We start from the raw sequence: 13,341 nt of genomic DNA, 5'->3' as shown, positions 1-13,341 counted from the left end.
TCGGCCCCTAGTCATAAATTGGAATTTCTACATCTATTTCTTTTAAAATGTTGCACTCATCAACTGTTTTATCTTAATCCAGTTCTGTAAAAGTGGAAAGGATTTTTTTCCATATTTAAAGATGAAGTGTTGACCGAAAAGGGAGACTATGACCAAGAGATGAGACCATTCTGACAAAAGAAGTCTTTTTTTCCTTAAAGAATTTTCTGAATTAATCAAATAATTAGCACATTTATTAATATATTTAAAATACAGTTTTATATTTTTTATTGGGGCAGATGGGGAATGAGACCTACTGTCCCATTGGAGTTTATAATCTTGCTAGAGAGAAATCATGAATACTCACTAAACAGAGTCCAAATCAACTGACAAACCTTCGGGTTTAGAATTCATAGAAAACAAAATCTCTAAATTTAATTAGCAAAAATAATCATACATTTCAAGCTTATTGATGAGATGGCCTCTGTACTCGACTCTCAGTTGCTTATTATAATCAATTTGAACCTTCAGGGAGTTCTCTGGCTTTATAATTATTTGTGAGTCTGTTAAAGTGAAATTAGAACATTTTGTTCAGTCTAAAGCATTGGTTTGGTCAAGTTTTGGTTATTTTTTAATAGCTAACATATAAAGTGAATTCTCAATTTGCAAGATTTTCCTATATATTAATAGATTTAGATTTCTTTGGTGCTTGGGTAAATAAATATTCAATATTTTTTCTCTGAATTTCACTTCTCTTAGATTGCTTAAACACATAAATGTGGTCCCAAAAATTCAGTTGAAACTTAAATGTGTCCTTACACACAAACCAGTTGTCTAATAGAAGGTTGGGATGAGGCTTAACATAGATCCACGTCAAGTTGGGGGACTTGACAAAGATGGCGGTATAAGTTGGAAGAGATTGGACCAATGGAGAACCTAAGGTCCTTACATGGTTGGTGAAGACACATGAGTATCCTTTGTACCCAGGGCATAGAGAATATTAGCTGTGAACATGACCCAAGGGGTTATTTGACAAATTGAGCACACTCCATTTGTGGGGTCTATGGAGAACACTGACTGCTCACTGGAGGTAGGGCCTGTTTCTATGGGATCCTTCAGGCCACGAAGCTGGACAGGGATCCAACCGAGTAGCCGTAGACCATCTAAAATGCTACTTATGTCTCCTGAAATCCTTACCCTTCATATAGAGCCAAAGGCCCATGTATCTGAGAAAATGAGAACAAAACCCTACCAAGAATGAAAACATACTGTCCCTCTCCTTGCCCTTCCTTCCCAGACTTTTATTATTAGTACCTGAATGGCTAAGTTCCCCATGCTTTCAGAAGGAAAGAGAATGAAAGAGGACAGAAGCAGTGGAAAAACTCCTTTAAGAAAATAGCTGAGCCTAAATTGAGTTGTGTGTTAGATCATAATTGGCTAAATTAGATTTTCTGTTGCTGAGCTGAAATGGAGGATCTAGATTAGTGATCAGTAATGGAAGGAACTGTACTTGGGAAGTCTGGGTGGCTCAGTGAGTTGAATGTCTGACTCTTGGTTTCTGTACAGGTCATAATAATCCCAGGATCACGATCCTAGGGTCATGGGATCAGGCCCTGTTTGGAGGCCTGTGTGAGACTCCAAGCTGGGTGTGGGACCTGCTTAATATTTTCTCTGTCTCTCTCTGTCTCTGTCTCTCTCCCTATGTCCCTCTCCCTGCTGTGTGTTTTTCTTTTTTCCTCTCTCTATTAATAATAATAATAATAATAATAATAATAAAGCTTTACTTTTGCAATATTGTTGTAACAAAGTTGAAATTCCTAACCACTATATATACAACAAGCTCATATATTCTTTTCCAAGTCACCAAGCAAAACAGGAGAGAATGGTCCTTCCTATTTACACAGATTCCTGTCTTAGGTGATATGCTGCTATTTTGTGATAATTTTTTTCTTTCTTCAAAGATGTATCTTGATATTCAGTTATATGAGGATAGAGATACAGAGAAAACTAAGTGGAGGGGAAGAAGAAAAGATATCTTAAACTTATTCACTCTAGGGTGTAGACCCTGATGGAATGTTCATCAGCAAATTTTCAGGGTTACTGCATATGTAATTCATTTATTCATGGAAATTTTTTCCACAATATTACCATTTGGAGCCCAAAACTGAGGGATGCTTTTCCTAGAAGAGCACAAAGTGTTAGAAATGAGTTCTGGCTTCCCTACATACTGTAATAAATCCCAATAAATAGCTATAATTTTAAATCACTTCAAGCATTTTCAAAGGCTAATGTCAATAGTGGAAGAATAAAGAAGAAAAAATATCCATACTCAATATAAATATGACATGCCTCACTGAATCTTCTCATCTCTTTGACCTTTTCCTGAGGTAGTGTTGGCATTATTTCTATTAAGGAAACAATATGTGGCATTTTAATACTAAATTAGAGTTAAATGGATTTGAAAAGATTTCATCTGGGAAGTTAGATCAAAGTGTTCTTTAAAAACACTTCTCTGAATTTCTTTGAGTGCAGTGTCTTGAGCAAATGTTATTAAAATATAAAATGCATTTAAGGACAAAGTGGAGGAGGGAGATATAGGGATCCAAGAAAAATATTTCTTAATTATGTGGTAAACTTATTATGTAACATCCCTCTTCTAAGACCAAACAATTCGTAAGTGGTTGATGTGCACATGTGGGAGTGGATAGAGTCCAGCTACACCTGGGACGCAGAAGTTGGGCCCTGCAATACACGATTATGGATAACTACATTTTGGGGAGTGTTTTTTTCATCCTCAGATATAGGAAGAGGTAAGGCATGCTGAAAAAGCTATCATCTGTGTCGTAGGAATTCCAGCTAGAGAACCCAAACTGTTTTTACCCTCGTGCTTAGATGTTTCTGGGCATTTCTTAGAATACCAAATGTGTTAACCAGTGTTTTACTTGAGGAAGAGATTATGAGAAATTTATTATAAAAATGTCCCCAATTTTCTATCTTTCCCTTCAGCCACACTGCGATGTGAATTTGCAGCTCCTTCCATCAAGGGGAAGAATCTAGTTCCCCATCATCTGTGCTGTCCTTATGACGTGCTTTGGGCAATAGAATGTAGAGGAAATTATGTCAGTTCTAAGTCTAGCTATCAAGAGACTGTGAATTCTCCCTCTTGGAAACTTGTCACCACCATTTGAACAGCCTGGGATATTCTACTGGATGATGAGCAACACAGAACCCAGTCACCCTTGTCACCACAGCCAATGTCAGTCAACCACCAGATTTGTGAGATGACCCTAGACCAGCCAACCTTCAACCCATTGACCCCAGCTTTATAATTCAGCCCAGCTGGAGTTCATCTAAGTCAGCCTCAATCAGCAGAACCATCTAGCTGAACAACAGACTCATTAACAATAATCAATTTTTATTTTGGAGCTACTAAATTTGGGGATGGTTTGTTATGCAGCAAAGTATAATTGACACAGAAACCAAAGTGTCTCCTGGGAAAGCATGTATCCTAAAGGAAAATGGCACTAACATGTGCTAATTGGTTCAAGGACAATGGATCATCTCAGAGTACAGGATGAGGTAGAGGAGAAGGGTTATTCCAGAACTGACAGCATCAACATCTTCGTTAAACTTACTAGAAGTACAAATTCTCGAACTCACGGAATCACCAATTCTGTTGGTAGGGCCCAACAATCTGTCCTTTTATAAGCCTTCCAAATGATGGTGGTGCTCATGAAAATTTGGAGACCACTCGGATTTAAAGGCAGCGGGATAAGAAGAAAATTTCTTATACCTCTCGTCCAGAAATTCTTCAGGTGGTGCTCCTGATTTGGTAATTATGGTTACACTCAAACCATGCAAATATGTACAATTATTTCAGAAGTATGAAAGCTTCAGGTCATTTGAAAAGCAAAGACTTTTTATGTTGACTATTTTGACTCTCAGAAACTTAGAATTGGTCTCCAAATGTGCAATAACAGTTTTAACACTCAGTCCCCAAAGTAAGTTTTAAAAATCCCAACTATATAAAGATTGTTTCTACTGATGCCACAACCGTGCTACTGCTCTCACATCCACAAACATGGCTTCCACGTTCGGGAACCAACTTGCTTCCAAGTGCAGGCACTGCACCTGACACTTCACATGAACTATCCCAATAGCACAACAGTTCTATGAAGCAGGAATTATCATTTTCATTTCAAAGATGAGTGAGCAGAGCGATTTAGAGCAATTAAATGATTTGTCAAATATCACATAGCTAGAATTTCTGCTGGGCAGAGAGTTTTTGTTTCTTTTTCTAAACAACAGGAACCCACAATTAATGGGTAAATATTTAGCAACAAGATTTCTGAAAACAGCAACAAAAAAAAAAACCTGAACAAAATCCCGATTTGCAGTGTTTGCTAATTTTTATGGTATAAATATACAATGATCAATATCAAGCTATCATTGTGAAGTCACTGAATGTGGAATTGGAAAGAGATGTGGCTGACTGGTTTTTCTGAGTCAATATGAGCCATCCTCAGCACACCAGGATGGGGAAATATGAGTGAACATTGCTTCACTGGTGAGATGGGCATATTTGTATTTTAAAGTTTATCTTGAAAGTCATGATTTTCAGAGAAGGACCATTTTTTTCATTTTTGAGCATAATGAAAACAGACTTTGGAATCACTTTGTTTTAGCTTAAATTTCATCCCTGAATTTATAGAGAAAATATTAAAAATCAGCTACGTTCATAGATCTTTGGGAGATACTCATTTTACAGAGTGAGAGCTAGGTGGAACCTCATGAAAACATTTTGTGTTTTCCCTGACTTTAGCAAGGGATGCTTATCTAGGCCAGATATTTTATCTTCTTGAAGATGTCTAAACACGGAGACTATACCACATTTCTCAATATTCTAAACAAGTGCTTTATCATCCTCAAGAAGGCCCATTCCTAGGTTGATATGAAAGCTTTCGAACTGTAATTTAAGCCTATTTCCTTTGTTTTATCTTCACAGACATGAAAAGAAATTGATTGGCATTCACCTCTTAGAAACTCTTCTGCTTTGACAAAAGATGTTAAAAGATTCCTTTAGTATCTAATTCCAGCTTCTTTAAAAATAACCTTTCATCATCACACAAAGAGAAAGATTTCCAGTTAGGCAGACTGCCATTATTGGTCCCTTAAAAGTACAATCTTAAGACCTCTCAAATTTCCCAGTCAAGAAATGTCCTGACCAGCTTTTGACAACTTCTCTTCCTTGATGTCATCCAGGGTTGGATTTTTTAAAATTGTGCTAATGTTTTTAATGTTTAGCAGAAGATCAACCCTCTTCACAAAGCATACAATGCAGTACTGTTAACTGGAGACATAATGTAGGGTAGATCTCTAAAACTTATTCATCTTGCATAATTGAAACTTGATGTGGGATTTTTAAAGAGCAGGGTGTATCAGGCATACATTTCCAGTGATTTAAATGGCTTCTCATTTATCTTTCACCGGATTCAGGCTGCAAGAAATTGACTCATTTGGAATATCATGGCTGTAATGCTTTTAGCAAAATAGATGAAGTATTACTGCCCTTAACTCATGTGGCTAAACTGTGTCTTCTACAACAAAGAGGGAGATAATTCTTCATACATAACAAATCTGATTATATAGGGAAAGGCATAAGACACACAACCAGAAGTTGAATTGTTCTTCATCGTTGCTCTCGGACCATTCCTCAAGTAAGAACCAATCCTTGAAAATATTGAGGTAACCTCTTTTTCATTAAAGTATATAGAAAGAAGATTTCAAAAGATAGGTCCTTAGACATTTATTAGTACTTTTCCTGCCTTTTCTCACTGCATATTGGTTTTGCTTTGTCCTTTTGTTATGATGGGAAAATTACATGTTGGATTTTCAACCTTAGATTTGACAGGAAACAAAAGATTCTCTGGGAAGGCCCTTACCTCCAACTTTTATGTCCCTAGCAGTTACATACTACGGATAGGTAACAGTGGGGGAAATCAGGTGCTGGTTTATGAGATCACTGAGTTTATTAGAAAGTTGGACAGAGTTAAACCTTCCAGGGATGAAATGGTGCTGCCCTTGCTTAGTTAAAATAATTCTTTCCTTACTTTGCTATGACTTTAGGAACTCATTCAATCTCTATTTGTTGTATACTGCAGGGGCACCTGGTTGGTTCAGTCAATAGAGCTTGTGACATTTGAAATTGGGGTTATGAGTTCAAGCCTCATGTTGGGTGTAGAGCTCACTTAAAAAAAAAAGCTCAAATGTGGTATACTGCAAAAGAAGATATGAGTTAACATATATATTATCATCTAGTTTAATATCTGGTACATGATAGGTGCTGAAATAGATGGCTTGTAGGCCATCGGTGTTCAGAATGCTTCGGGTTCTTGGAATTTACACAGCTGGATTTCTATGCATTGTGCTTTGTTGGGTAGACTAGTGTTATTTTATTTAATGGATGGGTTTCTTTGCCTTCTCTCCTGGCTGCTGACTTTCCTTGTGTTGCCAAAGTTTTGGGTTGCCATGTCAAGTAAGTAGGTATGGAAAACTCCTATGCAGCATAGGAATAGACATTTTAAAGTCATTTCTTTTTCTACCTAAACGGTTCTGACTCCATCATAGCCACGGAGTAGAATTTGAGTATGTGAGATTGCTGGGCAGGGTTTTTAGGGAAATCTGTTCACTGCTACTCTGACCTTTGTTTCTTCTTCTTTTTAAAGTATATTTATTTATTTTGAGAGAGAGAGCATGCACCTGTGGATAAGCGGGAGAGGGGCAGAGAGAGAGGGTGAGAGAGAATTCCAAGCAGGCTCTGTCAGCACAGAGACCAACTTGGGACTTGATCCCATGAACTGTGAGATCCTGACCTGAGCTGAAATCAAGAGTCAGATGCTGAATGAACTTAGCCACCCAGGAGCCCTTACTCCTGTCCTTTAAACCTTTGAAAGGTAATACGTACTTGAAGAGGCCAGATTGGCTTGTGAAATATGATTTCAGGATCAGTGTAGCTCTCTCAGCAAAACTGTGGTCTCCTGAAATTCCAGAGAGACAAAACCATTCCTGTACTGCCTGTAATGTAAATACGGGCTGGAGAATTTACACAGTAAGTCATTTCAGTGATTGACACCACAATGTGGACAAAGTTGTAAACCTTAAATATCTTTTCTTGGGAACTAGCTTCGGTGAATAGGAAAGGCATGATAATATCTGGGGAAGAGAACATGCAGGATGCACGGGTCTCCATGAACCAAGGCAGATATGGTGGACGGCTCACCACTTGGGGAACAAAATAGACTCGATAATTATTTGAATCAAAATAGTGATTATACATGGATTTAAAATGAAAGCAAGTTTATTATATTCATACCACTAGCAGTATCAGCATTTGGGCATCAGTTCCATAAACCCCAGTTCCCAGAGGGTGTGATGGTACTCGCCCTCTCAGTGGGTTGGGTTGCAAGAGAGAAATGAGAGTCGGGACGCCTGGTGGCTCCATCGGTTGAGCGTCCGACTTCGGCTCAGGTCGTGATCTCATGGTTCGGGGATTCGAGCCCCACGTCGGGCTCTATGCTGACAGCTCAGAGCTTGGAGCCTGCGTTGGGTTCTGTGTCCTTCTCTCTCTCTGCCTCTCTGCCACTTGTGCTCTGTCTCTCTCAGAAACGAAATAAACATAAAAAAATTAAAAAAGAGAGACATCAGAGTTCAGGAAAGTTGAATCTTTTCTATTGGGTAGTGAGCATGCTGCTCTTTGTTCTAAAGGAGGACATTACCTTTTTTATACTAGACAGTAAGCGTGACTGCCCGTTACTTCAGAGGGAGGCCCTGTTTCTCTGTCCTAAGACTGCACGCAAACCTGCCCTCTGCTCCCATGGAGGATATTCTCTCTTCATTCCAGAAACCTTTGCTACACAAATCTTTGAAAAGACAGAATAAAGGGCAGCCTTGTTTGCAAAACGTGAAGAAATGTAAGAGGTGTATGAAGCATTTTTTAATAAATATTGTTGAATCTACAGGTTGCTTTCATTATTTATTTTTAATTTAATAATTTACTTTTAACTTTTAATTATTATTAAAAATAATATTGTTGACATCTCAACAATATTATTTGTAGTGTTTATTTATTTTTGAGAGAGAGCATGCATATGAGCAGAGAACAGCAGAGAGAGAGGGGGCAGAGGACCCAGAGTGGGCTCTGCCCTGACCTCAGAGTCCGATTCGGGGCTCAAACTCACAAACCGTGAGGTCATGACCTGAACTGAAGTTGGATGCTTAACTGACTGAGCCACCCAGGTGCTCCTGAAGAATTGTTTTTAATACAAGTCTCCAAACCTTTAGTCCTAATGGTTCCTAAGAAGTAGTTCCATGCATTTATTAAATTTAAGAAAGTTTACTTTGCTACAATGCTCACTCTGCAGAATTGTCTGCTGCCTGGAGGCATAAATGCCTTTCCCCCTTCCTGAATGTGTCTGTCTCTCTGTCCTATATAGCAACCATGGAAGTAATTACCCATTTTTTAGATTTGGGGGTGGACAATAATCATGTAGTTGGGTATGTCTGAAATATTTTTCCAAATATATAGGAATTACTGATTTTATTTTTATTATGCCACTGGCAAATATCACTCTGGTTGGAGTAGCAGAGATTTTACAATTTAGCCATTTTATGTATATATATGTATACACATATATGTGTGTACACACACACACACACACATGGTTTTTTTGTTTTTCTTTTGGGTTTAGTTTTCAGGCTTTTAGATTTGTGGAGAATATGCTGAATGTAAATATATAGTTACCTGGAAAAGAATTTGTCAAATAAAAAGTATCTTGCACAGTGCTTTTATTTTTTGCATAAAGTTATTCAATACATATCCTTATTCATACATATATACATACATTTTTAAGAGTGATAGTATTCACCAGAAATTTGTCAATGTGTTAATTTTGTTACTTTCTATAAAGGGTGACTACATCTAAGATCTACATCAAGACAGAATTATATAGATGCAATACCAACATTGTGTTACTATTGATTTTGTAGAAGTGGGGAACAGATAGGTACCAGATCTTGTGTGAGATATTTTTCTGTTGCTCTGAATTTGATGTTAATATCCCATAACTAAAAACAACAGTAATCAAACCCTTCATACTCGGGATTGACATTCTTTATACTTTGGCTCAATAACCAACTTGACGACAGATCCTATAGAAGGGGAGGCTGAACCATCTTCCACCCATCATGGCTGCTTTTCTTCTTTAAAAAAATTTTTTTTAAATGTATATTTATGTTTTGAGAGAGAGAGAGCAAGCAAGGGGGTAGGGATAGAGAGAGGGAGACACAGAATCTGAAGCAGGCTCCGGGCTCTGAGCTGTCAGCACAGAGCCAGACACAGGACTAGAACCTAAGAACTGCAAGATCATGACCTGAGCCAAAGTCAGACGCTCAACCGACTGAGCCACCTAGGCACCCTGATGATGGCTTCTTTTCATTCTCCTTCCCCCCCAAAAAAAATGTGGAAGAGAGAAGAGAGAGAGGAAATGAGAATGTATTGTTTGCAGTGAGATGTTATTTTCTTTCTTTTCCCACTGGTGGACAAGCATTCATTGAGATTGGGGTTGTAGGAGGGAAGGACTGTCTTGAAGTGGATATCTTGGCTAGAGGCTGCTCCACTGGAGAGCCATGAGCCCCCCTGGAACAGTCTTGGGGAGCACAGCTGAGCTTGAGGCTAAGGTCTCTGTGACTTGGGAACTTAGAGTCAGGTGCCTACATTTCACCTGGAGAACAGAGTAAAGGTGGGGGTCTTGCTAAAATAACCTATGCCAGTGGGATGGGAAGGGATGATGCATCTGTGCTGGGGAAGAAAAGAAAGCTTTTGGAGGACCTCAGGGATTCTCACAGAAAGGGCATGAAGTCAAGGGTAGAAGGCCAGGGGCTAGGCAAGAATGTGTTGCAGCTAAAAGAGAGATTGCGACAATGATCCACTGGGTCCTGAGGAGAGGGGCCTGCAGGCAATGAAGGGCCAACACCCTGACACTGATGAGTATGGTAGGTTTCCTGAAGAACAGCCTCCTGCATCCCAGTGATAAACCATTCTCCCCAGCTATTCAGGGCTCCGTATTCTGTGCATCAGGCCACTCTAGGAGCTTCAGGTTGGTTGGTTTGTTTTGGGTTTAGATTCTTCTCCACATGTTTCAAGATGCAACTGATACCATAAAACAGTTGCAAGAAGGCTCCTCTTAACCCACACGAATCATTGCGAGCTACCAATACACAGCTTTTCTCTTCATAATCTGAAAATGGCCAATCAATTCACTCAGTCCAAAGCATGAGCCACTCAAATCTATTGTTTCGGAAGTAGATAGAACAAATAATGTTAACGAGCTACTCTGTGTTCACACAGTACCTAACACGTCTGGGTACAGCTCTTGGAAATGTGGAGAGAAGATATTTGGTGACTTCTAGAATTATATAGATGGCATTGTCTATCTGTTCAGTTTTATGGAGGCACCACTTCAGTTTTATATTTGTTTTAGCTGCATGGAATATAATTCTTGAGTTTGGTTAAGCTTTCATTCATGTAAGCGGGGCTCAGTACTCCTTGTCGTGGATCTGGGGGAGCTTTGTCATACTTTCTCTTGCTGTCTTTGCCAAGCTTGTGCACTCTGGGCTTCAGGTCTTGAGCAACAGCCCTGTTTATTTAAAAAGAATCCTCCCCCCACCCCCAACAGGCGTTTGCCTTTCATCTATGACTGGATCATGTGGGGAGGTTTGTTTTTTTTTGTTTTTTTTTTTTTTCAATTTCTGGCTACTACAGCCAGAAAACTCTTTTAGCTAATTGCATTTTTTTTTTTTTTGGTCTCACGACAGACCCAGAGGCACTATAAAAAGCTCAGATCTGACACACCCAGGGGAAAAAGAAGAATAAACAAGCATGCTGTGAGCTTTCTACTGTGTGAGGGTCCAGATGCATTTGAGTTCTCGGCATCTTTTGCATACCATGACCGTAGTTTGAGAGGTAGCCAAGTCTGACCAGGAGTTAGACTTCAGATGTCTCATGCCTCCCTCAAGAGCTTTGTCACTGATCTAAGACATGGACTGAATATGAACCAAGTTCCCTTTGTTATGTTTCAAAATCCAAAACAGGGAGGGAGAGAATCACTTTACTCCTCCTCCCAACAAGGGTTTCCCTTGTAATGATGGGCTTTGTTCTAGAGAGTACATTTCTCCACTTTGCTCTCATGCTCCGCTAGTTTGGCAGGCTTTCTGATGCTTTGGGGCAATCTGAATCACACCTGAAGCTGATGGGTTGCTGACATATGGAGGTTTAATTAAACCAAGCTGAAAAAGGGGAGCATCTGGAAAGCAGGGCTGGGCCTTGGAAGGGCCTGGGTGGTGCTTTTTTGATTATGTTTTTTTTTTTTTCAGAAACCATGTTTATCTTTTCTACTGAAAAAAGTTGGAATAACAAGAATAACCGCATTGAACTTGGTCAAAATGTTGTGTCAAGACAGATTTGTTTTCTTTTGTGAATGTTATAGGCAATACTTGAAAGAGTTGAAGTGGGATTTGGTCATGAAAACAGCTCTTTGAAGGGCACATTGCTCTTCTCTCTCAAGACTGATTTTCATTGGCCTTAAGGGAAGGCGGTGGCAGACCATTAAGCCAAAAGTGACCCACACCAGGAGAAGGGTTTTCAATTCAGAACCTGCAGCAGATGACTGTTGCAAAGTTTTGGTGATGCAAAAGGTATTTTCCTATTCCTGAAAGGGAACTCTGCATAAAATTCAGTCTACTATTGTTTTCGACTATATGAAAAATTAATCATAGTCACCATATGGGCCAAAATTGAATCATTACTAAATTATAGGAGAGTACATTTCCACTTATTAAACATTTATTCTGATCTAGGCACTGTACTTGATCCTAGGGATACAAGTACTCATTCATTCATTCATTCATTCATTCATTCATTCATTCGACAAACGCTGTGTGCCTATAATGGGCTAGGTGCCTGTTCAGATACCAGGGATAAAGTAGTGAACATGGAAAAGTCTCTATTCTCATAGAATTTATTTCTTAGTGGTAGGGTCAGGCAATAAAAATGCAAGCAAAGAAATCATTAATATCATATTAGGGAGGGATAAGAGAGTTCAGGAAAGGCAAAATAAAGATAACATGCCACATACACCTTCAATAGTTTATTTGCCCAACAACATTTCATTGAGGGTCCTCCTTGTGTCAGGTACTGGGCCCAGCACTGAGGAGCCAAGGGAGGCTGACACGTGATGAGTACAATAAAGGAAACTGAGGGCTGAGATGAGGAAAGAACAGGGGTGTGGATGGAGCATATATGGGCCTAGGTGTACTTTAGGCAGTGGGTTAGGAAGGGCTTCTCTGAGGACCTAAACCACGAGAAGGAGGTGGCAAAGGGGATGGTGCTTTGTGTGTACACATGCAGATGTTGGTGATGGGGGGTTCAGGGAAGGTGGAAAGAGAACATTCTACATGAATGAGCACAATGTCTAAAGGTTCTGAGGCAGAAAAGATTTGGTGAGGGTTGGCCATGAACTCTGTTGGTCATGGGTTGGAAGAGCTGGATAAACAGGGTGGCCTGAGATGGTGCTGGGGCCAGATCACACAGTGCCTGCAGGCCATGTGAAAAAATGTGAACTCTATTCTAAGGGTGAGTGAAGACACAAGAGAATTCTGAGCAAGGGAGTGACATGGTCTGTTGCACCTTGAAATCACTTTCACTGTTGTTCAGGGGACAGATCAAGGCTGGGACACCAGCCCAGAGGCTTTGTCAATAATGTGGGTGAGATCTCTGGAGAAGAGACCCGCTGACAATCCTCATGTGCAGCGAACGTCTATCTGACCATCTTTCTTCCATCCTTCATCAGATCACCAAGAACGGGCCGACAATTCCAGACTTCTGCCTGCAGGCCATTGAAGCACTAGACGAATTTGAAACCTGTGGAGTTTGAGGTATTTGGAAAGACATCTCTTATTTTAATTCTTTTTTGGTTAATGTTTATTCATTTTCTTTTGAGAGAGGGACAGAGTGTGAGCTGGGTGTGGGGGTGGGGCGCAGAGAAGGAGGAAGACACAGAATCCAAAGCAGGCTCCAGGCTCTGAGCTGTCCACACAGAGCCTGACATGGGGCTTGAACTCACAAACCACGAGATCATGACCTGAGCTGAAATCAACATTCAGGCACTTAATTGACTGAGCCACCCAAGGGATCCTCCTCTTCCTCTTTGAAAACACATATCACTTTTCCAGCTGTGACTCTCACCCGAAGCTGTCCAGCTCCAGTTTCTTCCATTGTCACAGAAATATGAAGAGGAGTGGTTCTCT

The 13,341-nt window shown here is 39.8% G+C and overlaps 1 long non-coding RNA gene across 4 annotated transcripts in view; it reads left to right on the top strand.

Moving 5' to 3' along the window:
- The first annotated feature begins 4,659 nt into the window (after positions 1-4,659).
- Positions 4,660-13,341, top strand: part of LOC115286823 — a 68,709-nt gene continuing 60,027 nt past the window's right edge. For 3 of the 4 annotated variants that reach the window (XR_003906298.1, XR_003906297.1, XR_003906295.1), the window contains exons 1-2: positions 4,660-5,696; positions 12,885-12,969. This is a non-coding gene — a long non-coding RNA (uncharacterized LOC115286823). Of the gene's footprint in view, positions 5,725-12,884; positions 12,970-13,341 lie in introns of all 4 variants that reach the window. The other variant, XR_003906296.1, reaches the window with a different exon arrangement.

Source organism: Suricata suricatta, chromosome 3, assembly GCF_006229205.1.
Source record: "Suricata suricatta isolate VVHF042 chromosome 3, meerkat_22Aug2017_6uvM2_HiC, whole genome shotgun sequence".
NCBI lineage: Eukaryota > Metazoa > Chordata > Mammalia > Carnivora > Herpestidae > Suricata > Suricata suricatta.
The sequence above is the reverse complement of the archived record's forward strand: the minus strand, read 5'-3'. Positions and strand labels throughout refer to the sequence as shown.